Source organism: Schistocerca piceifrons, chromosome 4, assembly GCF_021461385.2.
Source record: "Schistocerca piceifrons isolate TAMUIC-IGC-003096 chromosome 4, iqSchPice1.1, whole genome shotgun sequence".
Classification (NCBI taxonomy): domain Eukaryota; kingdom Metazoa; phylum Arthropoda; class Insecta; order Orthoptera; family Acrididae; genus Schistocerca; species Schistocerca piceifrons.
The window spans coordinates 78,478,278-78,494,848 of NC_060141.1; the positions used below are offsets into that span (position 1 = coordinate 78,478,278).

At 45.0% G+C, this 16,571-nt stretch overlaps 1 long non-coding RNA gene across 1 annotated transcript in view; it reads left to right on the forward strand.

Moving 5' to 3' along the window:
- The window catches only part of LOC124795718, a 654,391-nt gene that overhangs the window by 526,473 nt on the left and 111,347 nt on the right, over positions 1 to 16,571 (forward strand). Inside the window, exon 2 of the long non-coding RNA XR_007016725.1 lies at positions 91 to 144. This is a non-coding gene — a long non-coding RNA (uncharacterized LOC124795718). The remainder of the gene's footprint in view (positions 1 to 90; positions 145 to 16,571) is intronic.

Sequence of the window (16,571 nt, forward strand, 5' to 3'; positions counted from 1 at the left end):
TTTCTGAACCACAATGCTAATGCAGAGGACTTCTAATAGCTTCCATTGGTTAATTGTATGTTCTGATGCTTATTTTTCTGTTTGTTTCAGGGGGCATCGGTGGGAGTCTGCCTCCTCCTAAAACAATAACTAATAACCTAGCAGGTAAGCAGTCAGTACTACGGATCTTCCTCCAGTTTCTCATCTTTGCTGTTTGTGTGTTAATTACAGCTTACATCATTTTTCCGGACTAATTATCCGGGCCGTTTGTAAAAAGAAATTAATTACATGTAATGTGCGTATTTGGTGAATACCTGAGCACGCTTGATTTTTTTGTCCACATTAAAATATGGTACTAGCTCATAAACATGAAATGAACAGTAGTATTCTACTACTTTGACCGTGAAGATGTGAAAGGTGGTTTCCCGTTTAGTTTACAGATAATACAGAAACATTAAAATGTTGCTGTCGTCTAATTAGATACAGCTTAAGATACTATAGATCCCTCAGAAAGTTTGGGCGTGGCGGAAACAATATCTGCCGTAAAATATGTAGGTGCAACTATCCAGAATGTGGAATGACCACGTGAAACAAAAAGCAGATGCCGAAGAATCTTAAGAAAATGTAATTCATCTACTAAGGAAGTGGATTGCAAGCCGGTTGTGCGACCGATTCCTGAATATTGTTTATCAACCAGGGATCCTTATCAGATGGGCTGATAGAAGAGATAGAGAAGATACTACTGACAGAGCCACGTGTCGTTACGGGATCGTCCAGTTGGCGCGAGAGCGGTAGAGAGGTGCTCAACAAACTCCAGGACAGACGCTACAGAGATGCTTACAATTGAAATTTCGAGAGAGAACTTCTCGGGAAGAGCCGGGCAACGTACTACTTCCTCCCAAATATGTCTCACGAAATGATCACCTCGAGAAAATACCAGAAATTAGAGCTAATACAGAGGTATACCGACAATCGTTCTTCCCACGCGCCATTCTGGAATGGAATAGGCAAGTGTGAACCACTTAGTGGTACCAGAAGTACCCTCCACCACACACCGTCAGGGGGCTTGCGGAGTATTGATTTAGATGTAGAATCGTTGGAAATACGCATGGCGGAAAATCCGATGAACCGTGATGCCGGGTGCTAGTTGGATAATGCTTGGAACCCCATCATCTCCACGATTTGCTATAAAAGACGACGACGTTGTTCGCCGATGACCATGACGAGCAGCAATCCTGAGGACAGCCGAATTCGCGATTCATCACGATCTAAATGCATATGCGGAATACACACGAAGTGCTAATAAACTGCGGGAAGGAGGAAGTCTTAGACGGCTCACCAGAGGATGACTGGCAGGTGCCCGGACGAAATATCGTGGAGCGTAGTAAATGACGACGCCCTGCAAGCCCGAAATTTCTTAGCTCATGGGCATTGCTATTGTTTTCAGTACAATACAGGTAAAAGATAAATGAGGATTAATAAAGACAAACACTATATAATTATTCTGTACCCGGCCACCGGAGATCACACGAGTGTCATACACCAAAATGTTTAGAAAATATCACGGAACAACCACCGAAATTGTATTCGTTTAGCTCTGGTTCACACTGTATTCCACACTTGAACCGTCTACTTACCGACTGACTGAAATAAAGCTTGGAAGAGGTGTTAGTTTTATAATATGTATGTCACAAACTTTCGACAGCGCTGGGGACAAGCTGATGAGATGGCTAGGAAAGAGTGTAAGCCACCTTGGCCAAGGCCAGTATTTTTAGCGTGCATCCAGTCTGCCGGAAAATTTCCGGAGCGGATGACGCTTTTGAGAGGTGCTGCCAAGTTGCTCCAACTGGTGTGGGCGGCATCTGCGGATAAGGGCATCCTGCTTCGCGCGTGTTTGGCCTTCGACGTTGCGCCTGTCTTCTTCAGCTGTGGCTGGTGCAGTCTTCATCCTTACCCTGGGTGCCGTCGAGCGCAGGAACCCGCTGAACTGTAAGCTGAAATGCGTGTGATCGACAGGATAATCGATAGGCACGAAGTTGTCGGCGGTCACTGTAAACTCCTGTTCTCTTCTCAGGCGGACACGATTTCTGCATTTCAGGAAAGGTCGAGGAGTTGCACGACATACCCTTCAGCTAGAACAGTGCGTACTTGTATTGGAACATCGCTTTCGCACGTCAAACATGTGGAAGAGCTTTGAGTCTCGTTTTAACTCTTTGCTAGAACCGGCTCACATTTACATTTCTGTTAGTAACGTGAGAATAGTAAAAACGGACTCTAACCTTCTGCTACAGAGTGTCGGCTCCGGTGATGTACTAAAATCTGAAAGAATAGAAAATGGCAATTACTGACGCAGAGGAAAATTGTGCTATGGAAAAATCGAGAAATGCACAGATGACACTTGTTGAAGTTCAGAGCTTAAATGCTACCCTTAACTTAAAAACCCAGGAGGGATTGGAACAAGGAAAATCCTCTCACTTACCCGGGACGGAATCCGGCACCTCCAGCGCCGGAGCGTAGTGCACTGCCGGCTAGAAACCGAGGCTACATTTAAGGCAGTAATTTACCTTTTTAATTTTGCAATAAACTGTAATACTCCATTGCACAAAAAAGGAGGCAAATCAATTGCAGGCAATTATAAAGGAATTTCTCTTTTGAATATCACATACAGAGTCATATCAAGAATTGTACATAATTCTTCTTGACATCAACTTGAACTGGAATTAGGAGAATACCAAGGAGGATGAGGCCCTGGAGAAGCTCTCCAGAACATATAATAACGTCGAAATTTGTAATGAGTCTTTTCGAATGATTTCTGTAGTCCAATTTTTGTGGTACGTATATTAAGCTCGTTTTCTGGTTTCTGGACCCTTGAATGTTATTTGATAGTGACGCTAAGCCATCTGCGAATCACGAGCAAGTTAAGTGCATTTGGTCTTTCTTGGTTACAATTCTTATATTTTTAAGACAACAAACAACAAGTCATAACCTTTGTAGACTTCGGAAAAGCAGATCTTCAGTGATGAAGATACTAAGGAATATCCGAGTACATACCAAATAAAATTACACTCTAGAGTAAAGTTCAGAAGAGAAACACACTGATGAGCCAAACATCATGACCACTGCCCACAGCGAGATTGTGTAGATTTTTGTGGCTCATTGCCTGGGAGCGAGCAGCTCGGAGCGAAGCTGGTCGGCTGTCCGCGTGCTGCTGTCGTGAGCTTCTGTGGAAAGTGGTTGAAGAATGCTGAAACCATGAGTAGGCGACAAGAAGTTGGACATCCATCACAGAAAAGGGATCGGAGGCTTGCCCGTTCTCTAAAGCGGGTTAGGCGGCGATCTGTGGCAGATCTGACGACAGAGAATAGTGCTGGTGCAGGCACAAGTGTTTTGGAACACACCGTTCAGCGCAAAGTGTTGAACATAGTGTCCCGCAGCAGAGGACCCCTACGTGTTCCCACGTTGGCGCAACAACATCGTCAGTTATGGTTACAGTAGGCACGGGATCACCGAGCCCCATAGTGCTCAGAGCCATTTGAACCATTCGTGTCGCCTGGTCGAACGAATCTCGTTTATTATTAAAGGTTCTGGTCATGTCCAGATATCCCCTCATCCGAAAGGAACGTCTGGTCGAAACGTGCAGCCCACCGCGGACGCAGGCCGGTGGGAGCAGTATTATGTTATGGAGAACATTCACCTGGGCTTCCATGGGACCTGCGGTAGTAATCGAAGGCACCTTGACAGCAGTGGACGACGTGAACACTGTTAAGGACCACCTGAAGCCCCTTATGCTTGACGTCTTCCTCAACAGCGATGGAATCTTCCAGCAAGGTAACTGTCCGTGTCACAAGGCCAGAACCCTGCTGCAATTGTTTGAGTAGCACGATAGTAAATTCACATTCATGTCTTGGCCATCAAATTCGGCTTATCTGAATCCGATGAAACCCATCTGGGGCGCTATCGGGAGCCGGCTCCGCGCCCACAAACCAACCGCCCGTAAGTTACTGAGAGTGCGTCATATGTGTGTAGGCATCAGGTGCCACAAACCTCTTGAAATCTATGAAATACTTGTGGAATCCATGGTACGGAGAATCACTGCTGAATTGTGTTCCAGAAGTAGACCAAGACGCTTTTATGTAGGTGGTCATAATGTTTTGGCTCATCAGTGTGTCTGAGCCGTTTACGATTTAACAGGGTTAAGACAAGGAGATTGTCGCCATTACTTTCGAGCAATGTTTTGAGGGGTGGAAAAGGCCTGCCACTCAACAGCTAAGATTTGCACTCAGAAAGAGAAATCATGCTCCAATCTTAATTTAGGTTTTCCATAATTGACTTCATTCACTTCAAATGAATGTCTAAACGGTTCACTCGACAAGTCCATGTCTAAGTCTAGGTCCCCTCTTCTATAATATTAGTTAATGTTGCATCTGTAATGGCCTTGACGGAAATTAAACAACCTTCTCTTCCCAAACTTCACGGCAGATGAAAATTGTATCCTGGACCGAGACTCGAACTCCGGACCTTTGCCTTTCGCGGGCAAGTGCTCTGTCTTATCTTCCTTCTTCCATGCCCCAGTTCTGATGCAAGGCGAACAACCAAAAATCGTCGTTAGATATGGGTGGTAATTTACTAGCATGACTATGGACAGCCGGCCGGTGTTGCCGAGCGGTTCTAGGCGCTTCAGTCTGTAACCGCGCGACCGCTACGGTACCAGGTTCGAATCCTGCCTCGGGCATGGATGTGTGTGATGTCCTTAGGTTAGTTAGCTTTAAGTAGATCTAAGTTTTAGGGGACTGATGATCACAGATGTTAAGTCCCATAGTACTCAGAGCCATTTGGACCATTTTGACCATGGACATGTGGTTATTGTGGCACTATCCATTGTTGGTTGCCATTCAAAGTTTTTCCTGATCTTGAGTGTCACGTCATTGCCATCAGTTGACGCTCGAGCGTTGTACTGCACTGAATACACCGTCATTCAAATAGCTTGACTGTCCCTCGCAAATGTGAGCGAAAATAACGATGAAAAACTGGTACCAACAGTTGCCAATAAAATTGCTTTGGTAGGATATACAGCTTGTAAATAGGAGTAAAAGAGAGCGAAATTTAGTATCGACTCTTCGCTTTGTTGATCAACATGTGCTGCATTGCTGCTCTGACAAGCGGACCGTACGAAATTCCCCTCACCGATTTGATTCATAAAATTGACCGAATGTGGACACGACTAGGACTTCCACATTCTGGAAGACGCAACTAGCAAACGTTTTTGAGGAACTCGAGATTGAAAATTACAGGCATGCGTACGCTGTATGCTTTGTAGGGCCTTTAGTGTTCACGGAGTCAGCAACCGAGCGAGTAGGCTCCTAGTTTCGTAAGTGCAAGGTCTCTGGATCGAAACTCGCTGTCGGTACTACTTCTTTTTGAGAGTCACGTGCACCTGTATTCGATGCTATGCTTCAGTATTGTGTGACAACCAAGAACCCTATATGAAAGTAAAGCAAGTTCGTTTTTCCTCAGACACATTGAAAAAATTCATGAACATGCAAAAATTCGGCGTTCATTACATCTGGTGTATGTCGCGAAAACTATTGTTCTCATGTTTCTACTATCAGTATCATCCTGATTCGTGCAGCGCTGCAGGTTGTACATTATGCTTGTCACTAATGTAAAGCCGGCCGGAGTGGCCGTGCGGTTCTAGGCGCTACAGTCTGGAGCCGAGCAACCGCTACGGTCACAGGTTCGAATCCTGCCTCGTTCATGGATGTGTGTGATGTCCTTAGGTTAGTTAGGTTTAATTAGTTCTAAGTTCTAGGCTACTGATGACCTCAGAAGTTAAGTCGCATAGTGCTCAGAGCCATTTGAACCACAAATGTAAATGCAGTAATATAAAAAAAATGACCACACTGAGTTTATTGAAAGATCCAGTGTATCCTTTGTTCACTTCCAGTCTCTTTAAGGAAAAGAAACGTTCTCAATTCCTCTTACTAAAGATAAGGAAAATAATAAATGAATTATTAAATATTAATACTTTGCACAGCAATAATAAATCTGTTGTTGGAATTACATGGGAATGGATAAAATAGGAGATTGGACACAGAAACCTTGCGCTTATGAAACTAAGCGCTTCCCCGCTCAATGTGGACTCCGTGAACACTAGCGGCCATACAAGTTGTAAATCGGAAATTTGTGGTAAGCTCCTATGGGACCAAACTGCTGAGGTCAGCGGTCCCACTACTGAATCTAACTTAAACTAACTTACGCTAAGGACAACACACACACACACACACACACACACACACACACATTCCCGAGGGAGGACTCGCACCTCCGACGGGAGGGGGGGGGGGGGGCGCGAACCGTGGCAAGGCGCCTGAGACCACGCGGCGGCCTACAAATCATACAGCATAGGCACGCCTATAATTTCCAAACTCGATTTTCTCAATAACGGTTGAGAGTTGGTCTTATTGTTTACATACGCTAAAGTCCTAGTCGTGTGCTACACACACTGTCTATACTATCAAATAGTTGAAGGGAAGTTGGTACTGTCCTCTTGTGAGGCGAATAAAGCGTAAGAAGTAGAAAATAGCCACAAAACAAGCAAATCTTAACAGACCATGGACACAGTGACAAAATGGTTCAAATGGCTCTGAACACTATGGGACTTAACATCTATGGTCATCAGTCCCCTAGAACTTAGAACTACTTAAACCTAACTAACCTAAGGACATCACACAACACCCAGCCATCACGAGGCAGAGAAAATCCCTGACCCCGCCGGGAATCGAACCCGGGAACGGGAACCCAGAACGCTACCGCACGGCCACGAGATGCGGGCAACACAGAATGCTAACTCTTACAGAGCATATACATTTGAGTATCGCCTTTAGCAATACGATGCTGATTCCTGCAACGTTTAACGGGCACCATACCGCTATCAGAGTTCACCTCCTTGGCGTGCTACGGGAGTTGTGCTGTGCTTTTGTTAGGAGAGCCCCTTATCGCAGTCGGCTTCCGCTGCAACGCCCCTCGGTCTACGCAGTTTCAGATTTACGGGCAATTCTGTCTGCCATCAAACGCAGCTTGCGGCGGTCAGGTTTTGCGCAGTTCTGCAGCCTTGGCAGTAGAGCGCCGACCGTTTCTGGCGCGGAACACTGCACTAGCTAACGCGCAAAACACTAGCGCCAGCCAGTTACGTCACTGTACCATCTTTGCCCAGGCGTTGGAATGCCTTTCAATACTATCAAAGGCAGCATACTGTTTTCTACTGCGTATTTCGGTTTCACCGTGCCTAAGTCTGTACCGTGTGAGGAATTTTCGTTTCCTCGCGCCCAGTCAACCACCCTATCCCTCTGTTCTGTAGTTGTTAGTGTGGCGCGTTATTGATGTTTCAGTGGTGACTACTTATGATATTTCCGGTACGCCTACGGTCAGCGTCGACGAGCCAAATCGTAAATTTTTTGTTTATACATTCGAGTGCATAACTGTTGTTGTGGTCTTCAGTCCTGAGACTGGTTTGATGCAGCTCTCCATGTTACTCTATCCTGTGCAAGCCTCTTCATCTCCCAGTACCTACTGCAGCCTACATCCTGCTGAATCTGCTTAGTGTATTCATCTCTTGGTCTCCCTCTACGATTTTTACCCTCCACGCTGCCCTCCAGTACTAAATTGGTGATCCCTTGCTGCCTCAGAACATGTCCTACCAACCGATCCCTTCTTCTAGTCAAGTTGTGCCACAAACTCCTCTTCTCCTCAATTCTGTTCAATACCTCCTTATTAGTTATGTGATCTACCCATCTAATCTTCAGCATTCTTCTGTAGCACCACATCTCAAAAGCTTCTATTCTCTTCTTGTCTAAACCATTTATTGTCCACGTTTCACTTCCATACATGGCTACACTCCATACAACTACTTTCAGAAATGACTTCCTGACACTTAAATCAATACTCGATGTTAACAAATTTCTTTTCTTCAGAAACGCTTTCCTTGCCATTGCCAGTCTACATTTTATATCCTCTTTACTTCGACCTTAACAATCAGTTATTGGGAGCGTGAAATGACATTTGTCCGCTCTTGACTGTACATTAGCACTCTAAGGTTATTCACTGATTGTGAGGTTGTCTATATCCAAGTACCGTCATTGCACGATCTGAAGGACATAGAGGTAGATTTGGACAGAGTGTCGACTTGGTATGATGAATGACGGCTCCCTTTAAATGTGTATGAATCCAGAAAAATAGGCCCGATAGTGCTCAGTTACGTTCGGAGAAGACTCAGCGACCATTATGCTACCACTATCGCTTATATCTCGTAGGGATTGTGAGAATAAGGGAGATTAGGGTGCGTACGGTGACATACTCGAATACTCAGTTATTTTCCTCTCGCTCAGTACACACATGGAATACGACAGAAATACAAAGTTGTTGAAGCTTCCGAGGCTACTTATTGATTCGATGTTGATGTACTGCCTGTTGGCTTTCGTCTCGGGATTTTCGGCCGACATTTGTTTAATGACTTTTATAACGTTGATCCAGCACGATTGGCTGGCAGTGTCAAAGACTGTTGGTGGCGGACTGGAGCCGATCCATTGTCTGAAGGTTATTTTCCTGGTCACCATCCGTTTATTCCCTGCAAAGGTTGATCGCTGCAGCATGGGAATCCTTGCTCCGTTCACCCTGAGATTTACTTCTTTCTTGTTAAAACGATTTTCTCGTTTCTAAATTTTAATGGCTTCCCTGAAGAAATCTGCGTGGTTGCTCTTCCACATAGTGAGAACTAGTATGTCGGAGAATTGTATTATGTGGCTGATCTCACACAGCACGTGCTCCGCTACAGGCGATTTACCCACCTGTCTCAACCTTCAGTACCTTTTGTTCTGTAATCCTAGTTTTGATGGATCATCGTACGATTCCAACACGCCTTTCCATATGTGTGCGGCATGCTCCCGACATTGCTCGTGGGTCCTTTTTGTCTTTCGCCGTTCAGAGACAGTCTTTACGCGGCGTTTGCGTAGTATAGGCCCATTCTGTCCCTCACCTTGGGGATACATGATAGAAAGCCTGCACTCGACATTTCGTCTTCCGACGTGGCACCTCGCCGCGTATTGGATTTCCTGTCACTTCTTGCATAACTTACGGCGTGTTCATTGTTCCTCAGAAATTATTTCGGGGTGGAGTCGATAGTAAACAAGCGGAAACACTAGGAAAATGCTGGCCGGTCAGCGGGCCACGGTGGCCATGCGGTTCTAGGCGCTGCATTCCGGAACCGCAGGACTGCTGGACTGTTATGATCGCAGGTTCGAATCCTGCCTCGGGCATGGATGTGTGTGATGTCCTTAGGTTAGTTAGGTTAAAATAGTTCTAAGTTCTAGGGGCCTGATGACCTAAGATGTTAAGTCCCATAGTGCTCAGAGCCATTTTTTTGCAGGCCGGTCATTCAGTCAACCACCTTCAGTCGGAAGGTCTGCGTGAGAACAAGGTACAGTTTTTGTGCACTAACGAAGATACGGTAGAAATGATACTCATCTATGTAGAGTGTACTGTGACCAGTTTCCTGTTCACCTTCCTCCCCCCTTCCATGCCATACAGGATACAAGTAATGTATCCATCCTGCCTGCGTATAGATTAAATTTTGTATGCAAATGTGAGAAAGTTTTATAAATGTTTTGTATCTGAGGCAGAACACGGGAACCAGTACGGGGTAACCGCACCAAAACCACATCCACGCTGGCCGGCATAGAGACTCCTCGATGTTAATATACCGGGCGGATTCGATCCGGGGCCGGCATACCTCCACGTCCTGGAAGCGCGGCCGGCCCGTGTGGCCGAGCGGTTCTAGGCGCTTTAGTATGGAACCGCGCGACCGCTACGGTCGCAGGTTCGAATCCTGCCTCGGGCATGGATGTGTGTGTTGTCCTTAGGTTAGTTAGGTTTAAGTAGTTCTAAGTCTAGGGAACTGATGACCTCAGATGTTAAGTCCCATAGTGCTCAGAACCATTTGAACCATTTTAACCTGGAAGCTCTCGCGTTAATAGGAGCTGAAGACGGTTGGTTGAGTGACCGATGTGCATTTTCCTTGTATTTCCATTTGTCTACTGTCAACTCCAGCAAGAGGACGATTTACATTACCCCGACATTTTCTTTATACATTTTTTATTTTGCTTCTGGACCAAAAATTATTTTATTTTGTCAAGACAAGTGGTAAACTGTGTATGCAATGGAGTGGGTAGGAAATTAAACGCTGCTCGTAGACTGAAGTAATATGGACGTATCTGACAACGTGCCACTACCCAGTTACGAGATGCTTCCTTCGCTGACCGTCTGTAACCGATACACAAACACAGCACAGCACAGCACAGCACTTGTCGCCGATAGAGAAATAGCTGCAATCTGGCCTATGCATTTTCTGTCCGACAGTGTATCGTGAGCTGTGAGAGGCTGCTTTATATGCTAAGGCACCCACCAAACGCAGTCTCCAACATGTACTGGTACGTCTTAGGAGAACATGCTGCGACCTGCTGCTCAAGATTGATATATTTGTCAGCGTGTTGAAAATGGCGTCTATGGGCAATCGTGATATATTACCCAGCAAAGCTAACCGAGAACCTGGCCAATAAGGTAGCACGTTCGTGAAACGGGGATGGGAGGTAGTATCTGGCGGAGGCTGGAAGGGGTTGAATGGGACGCGCTGCACTTGAGCGCCAGCTCTCTAAGGCTACGGCGACACGCGTTTTTTGAAGCTGGACGCTCAGCGTCAAAAAAGACGCCACGGTTATAGGCTGGAGAAGGCCGGTAGTGGCCACACACACAGCGTCTTTTTCTGCGAATGTCCGACGGGAAGGCGTATACTCAAATCAGACGCTAGTCGGCTGGGCCGGGGACCATTCCCTGCGTCAAAAGACGCTTCTCACATTGCGTTCCCACGTGAACTCAGTAGTAACTTGGCAGTGTGTTAACACAAAGTGATGCGTGTAGTCAAGTCTTTCATTACAGTTTTTTCGATGTATGAGATGGAAAAAATTGAACTTAATAGCGAACGTATTATTTTAGAAGTTCAAGCTCGACCTTTTTTTACACGACATTCAAAATGCGGATTATAAAAACAGACAAAAAAGAAGACACAGTTGGCTAGCTGTGACATCTAATGTTGTTGGTGAAGGTTGGGACAACATGGACAAAGAAACAAATGAAGCCTTAGGTAAGTGTAGTAAAAACATTTAATTTGGGTAGCGTAAAAGATCAAAAATACAATAAAATATTTAAATTTTATGAAAGACATCTGGTGAATTACATTTGTTAAATTAAGTAAGTACGAGAAGTCACAATATATGCGCTGTATTGTAGAATATTAGAGGTGTCTTGTTATGCCAGCAGTGTTTTTCACCCAGCAATGTTTGCGTATCGGTTTTGCCAGGGTACAGAACCTGCGGTAGAACAGAAATATTCAGCATTCTGATCTCTCGTGTGTGTTCCTTTCACGGTCCCTCTTGGCCCCTTGGCCGGAATGCTGTCCAAAGGACACGATAACGTGTCTTCAAAGTTGTACCAATCGTTTTCCCTCACAAAGTTGTGCAGTGCACAAGTGGCTTTAACAATGATGTCAACCAAATCGATACTGACGTCAATCGGACGGTGGAATATACGCCATTTATTGGCTAAAATACCTAATGCACATTCCACGTACCGCCAGGCACACGATAAACGGTAATTAAAAATTCTTTTAATGTTAGTCATGTCCTTACCGGAGTATGGTCTCACACATAGCAAAGGGACACATATGGCAGCAATCGACCAGATGTATAGTTTGGTAAGGTGGCTGGTGGTGGTAGTGGTAAATTGTTAGAATAGAGTTTCTTGCCAAAATTAGTACTTTTCAGGATGTTTGAATCTCCCTCGTGTCCAAAGGCCCCACCATCTATATATCTGCAGCAGTAATTTGTGTCAGCTACTGCCATTAAAACTATTGAAAAATACTTCTTGTAGTTAAAGTATTCACTACTCGATCCCCATGGATTGATCACTCTAATATGCTTACCATCAATAAATCCCACGCAATGTGGAAAATTAGCTTTTTTTTTTTTTCAAACTGTAAACTAATATTCAACCAATCTTCAGCAGTTAATTGTTTCAAATATTGGCCTTGCATTGTTTCCCTGATTGCTGAGCATGTCTCTCGAATAATCTTTGAAATTGTTGAACGTCCAAGTAGAAACCTTTAGCCGGCCGCGGTGGTCTCGCGGTTCTAGGCGCGCAGTCCGGAACCGCGCGACTGCTACGGTCGCAGGTTCGAATCCTGCCTCGGGCATGGATGTGTGTGATGTCCTTAGGTTAGTTGGGTTTACGTAGTTCTAAGTTCTAGGGGACTGATGACCACAGCTGTTAAGTCCCATAGTGCTCAGAGCCATTTGAACCAAGTAGAAACCGGAAGTGTAGAGGTCCGATGGAATTTCCAGTTGCGAGATACCTACAATGAAACATTGATAATGGGTTAAAAGTAGAACCAATATGTATATTACGTGTTTTTTTAGGGAAGGGATGCAAAAAAAAGTGGAAGAGCATTAAGAATTACTACTACAAAAATGTGAAAATGCACGACGGCAAAAGTGGAGATTCATCAAAACCCAGGGAATATTACATTTATCACAAACAGTTGTCATTTCTCCAATCTTTATGTGTAGAAAGAGAGTGAGTATTCCATTTTTACATTGTTCGTGCATTTTTAAGTTCCAGACTGAGCCATGCATGGCCACAAATTATAAAATTTTACTGTGGACAGTTATAGTTTTCTCTTTTTACCACAGGACATCTGGGGATACGGCTGTGGATGTAACAGAAAGTACGCAAGACGCTGACAACAACACTGCAGAACAAGAAGCAAACACGACACCTGACATACAACATACTACACCCAAAGTCTCTCCCCCTGTTCGCAGAGCGCAAAGGGAGAACGAAAATCAATTTCCGAAGCAACGACAACGGGACGAGATTGAAAAAAAGTTGTTGGGCGTTTTGGAAACTAGTTAGCAACAATTGCATAAAATGGCTCTGAGCACTATGGGACTTAACATCTGAGGTCATCAGTCCCCTAGAATTTAGAACTACTTAAATCCAACTAACCTAAGGACATCACACACATCCATGCCCGAGGCAGGATTCGAACCTGCGTTCGTATCGGTCTCGCGGTTCCAGACTGAAGCGCCTAGAACCGCTCGGCCACACCGGCCGGCAACAATCACATACAAAGGACCTTGGAACTAATGATCCAGATGAAATATTCTTACTTTTGCAAATGCCCCTTATTAAAAACTTTAGCCCAGCTGACAAAATGGATTTTCAATTGGAAATTTTTACAATTGGTTCAGTCCTACACACATGCACAGCCGTCCAGAATTACATCTGAAAGTGACCAACAATCATCTCAGTCCACAAGCATCACATCTACAATGATCGTCGAGGAAAAATCAGAAGATTCAATCTTGTCCCTTTATGCATTGTAAACAAATAGTACAATAAGTAATAAAACTTCACTTACCTCAGAGTAATTAATAGTTTTTCTTCAGCCCTTATACAATCACGGAGTGTTTCTTCCAGTAATGGCATTCGACACAGTAGACAGCAGAGTTTAGTATGACCTAATAGACATCCTGTAGTGCTCAAAAACTTTCAAGCGTTTTCTTTAAGTTTGTTGTGTAGCAGGTTGAATGTTCCCCTCGTTGATCTGTGCTCAATTATTGGATGAGTCCAAAAACATCGAATCAGTAACAAATGGTTCAAATGGCTCTGAGTACTGTGTGACTTAACATCTCAGGTCATCAGTCCCCTAGAACTTAGAACTACTTAAACCTAACTAACCTAAGGACATCACACACATCCATGCCCGAGGCAGGATTAGAACCTACGACCGTAGGTACCGGACTGAAGCGCCTAGAACCGCTTGGCCACCAACGGCCGGCGAATCAGTAACAATGCAGCACATATTAATGTTGCCGATTGTTTACTTAATACATTCATTTCTCAGTGTTGCGATGTCACCCAGGCAGGTCTGAAACACTACTGGGCCATATATGGCCACATTGATGTCTTTTGTCGATAGGACGCGTTGCGCTGAAAGAAGCTATATACACGGGCGAATGTGGCCACCACCAGCCGACTTTTGGAGCTGCTTCTTTAGACGCTCAGCTTCCAGCTTCAAAAAACGCAAGTGTGGCCGTAGCCTAAGCGCACGCTCCATCTCTAGGCCTAAGCTACTTAGTAATTTTTGCCCAGCTTTGCTATTTTACTAACCTTTTTTGACATATAAACGTGAGGAACAGATCCTCTTTTTTATGAGTGACAAGCTTCTAAATAATTGCGACACGCATTTAACTAGGCCCTTGGGGGCGCCAAAGTAGTGCTCGCACCCGGCAACAGTTCGGTTAGGACGTTAATTTAACACTCCATTATTGTTAACAATTAAACGCTGTCACAAGCCACACATCTGAATGACTGACAGTGCACGAACAACTATGAAAAATTGACCACATTTGTCTGACAGTACTCCATGCACTCTCTCACCATGACTACATTTATTCGCAGCGTAATGTATGTGAATCCATTTTTGTCTGAAATAATTATTAGCCGCTTTAATTTTGATCCATCATTATTTCGCAGAAATCTGCTTTAAGCCTTAAAATAACGTCGTCTCATTATCTATGACTCGTTTATACTTGCCACCTTCTGAAACCAAATCCAACTGTAGGCTAACAACTTTTTTGTGTTCCCCTAGACTTTTAATCTAGTTACGTGCAACAAGAACTACGAAGTTTTCGTAAATTTGGTATTTTCATATTTTTCATAATATCGCAGGAGTTACTGCCTAATAACATACCATACTAATACAATGCAGGGAAAAAAAGGTACTCCTGGAAAGACACTGACGATTTTGTCCCGATGATGGAGTATGCCACCTGGTGGATAGCAGATGAATGATAATGGTTTCAGCGTCGTCCGCCAACAGATATCGTGGTCCCATACCTACCAGAGCGCCATCTGTGTCTACTCTTCAATACGGAATGCTTACGGCCATAAGGTTCGTTGTGGTGCAAACGTATGAAGCAAGAAAACAATGATGCCAAGGAGACGCACTCGTGTTTCCTACAGCCAACGGAGCGAGTTTGAAAGGGGTCAAATTGTGGTCACCCGAATGGGGGGATGGCCCTTTTGGAGAATTGCCACCGAGGTAGAACGTATTGCGGTGTGCAGCGATGCTGGTAACAGTGCTCACATGCACATTCTCACATCCGTAGACGAGGTTCTGGACGCCCACGCAGCACAGACGGCCGCTAGGCTTGTCGTATTATAAGGCAACAGTGGCAGATCGTACAGTTACCACAGCACCGGTAAGCCCAGACGGGTCAACAACACTAACTGGCACGAACAAACTATTGCAGTGGAACTACGGCACGCACATCTCTAGCCGGTCTTCCACTCGCTGCACAGCATCGACGTGCACGGCTCGACTGCTGCCGTCGGAGGATCACTTGGAAGATGGAATGGCGCGCCGCTGTCTTCAGCGATGGAAGCAGATTCTGCCTGCATATAAATTATTGTATTTTGAACGTACAGTGTAGACCTGGTGACTGCTGTCTCGTAGAGTGCATTCGTCCAAGACATACGGGCGCCATTGCAGGCCTTATTGTCTAGGGTACGATAAGCTTAAACTCTTGCTCATCTTTGGTGTTTCTGGAGGAGACGCCAAATAGCGCTCGGTAAGTGCAAAATGTTGTGAGACGCGTTCTTGTGTCTTTCTGGCAACGAGAAGGTGATGTGTTGTTCGAATAGGTTAATGCTCGCCCACACACTGCCTGTGATATGCATCGTGCTCTGCAAGACATGCAGTAACTTCTCTGGCCAGTACAATCTCTGAACTTGTCTTCAGTCAAGAACTTGTGGAATGCGATGGGACGAGAAATGACTCGTGCTACTCGTCAACCTACAACTCTTACAGAACTACGTGAAGAGTTCGTGCAGGCATGGCACAACGTATCCCAGGAAAGTATCCGCCATCTCTACGATCGACTGGATGTCTTAGTCAGCGCCTGCACTGCTGCCCGTATGGAGGCTACACCGTATACTAATATAGCTGTTTCAGCATGGGTCGATACCTGATACCCCAGAACCGTCTGTGCTATTTATCTGTAAATGTAATCAGTTCATGCACTTCATATGCACTGTTGCAACAATAAATACTGAGTGAATTGCAAACCTCTAAAAGGATGTATTAAGTTTTTCCGGTCAGTGGTTGGTTGGTTGGTTGTTTCGGGGAAGGAGAGCAGACAGCTAGGTCATCGGTCTCATCGGATTAGGGAAGGACGGGGAAGGAAGTCGGCCGTGCCCTTTCAAAGGAACCATCCCGGCATTTCCCTGGAGCGATTTAGGGAAATCACGGAAAACCTAAATCAGGATGGCCGGACGCGGGATTGAACCGTCGTCCTCCCGAATGCGAGTCCGGTCAGTGTATTGTAAATATGAAAGTAGATCTGTCTGTTACGTTTTGACGACTAAACAACATAATCGATATCGGCGTTCGCAGCTCGTGGCCTAGTGGCTGCGTTGCTGCT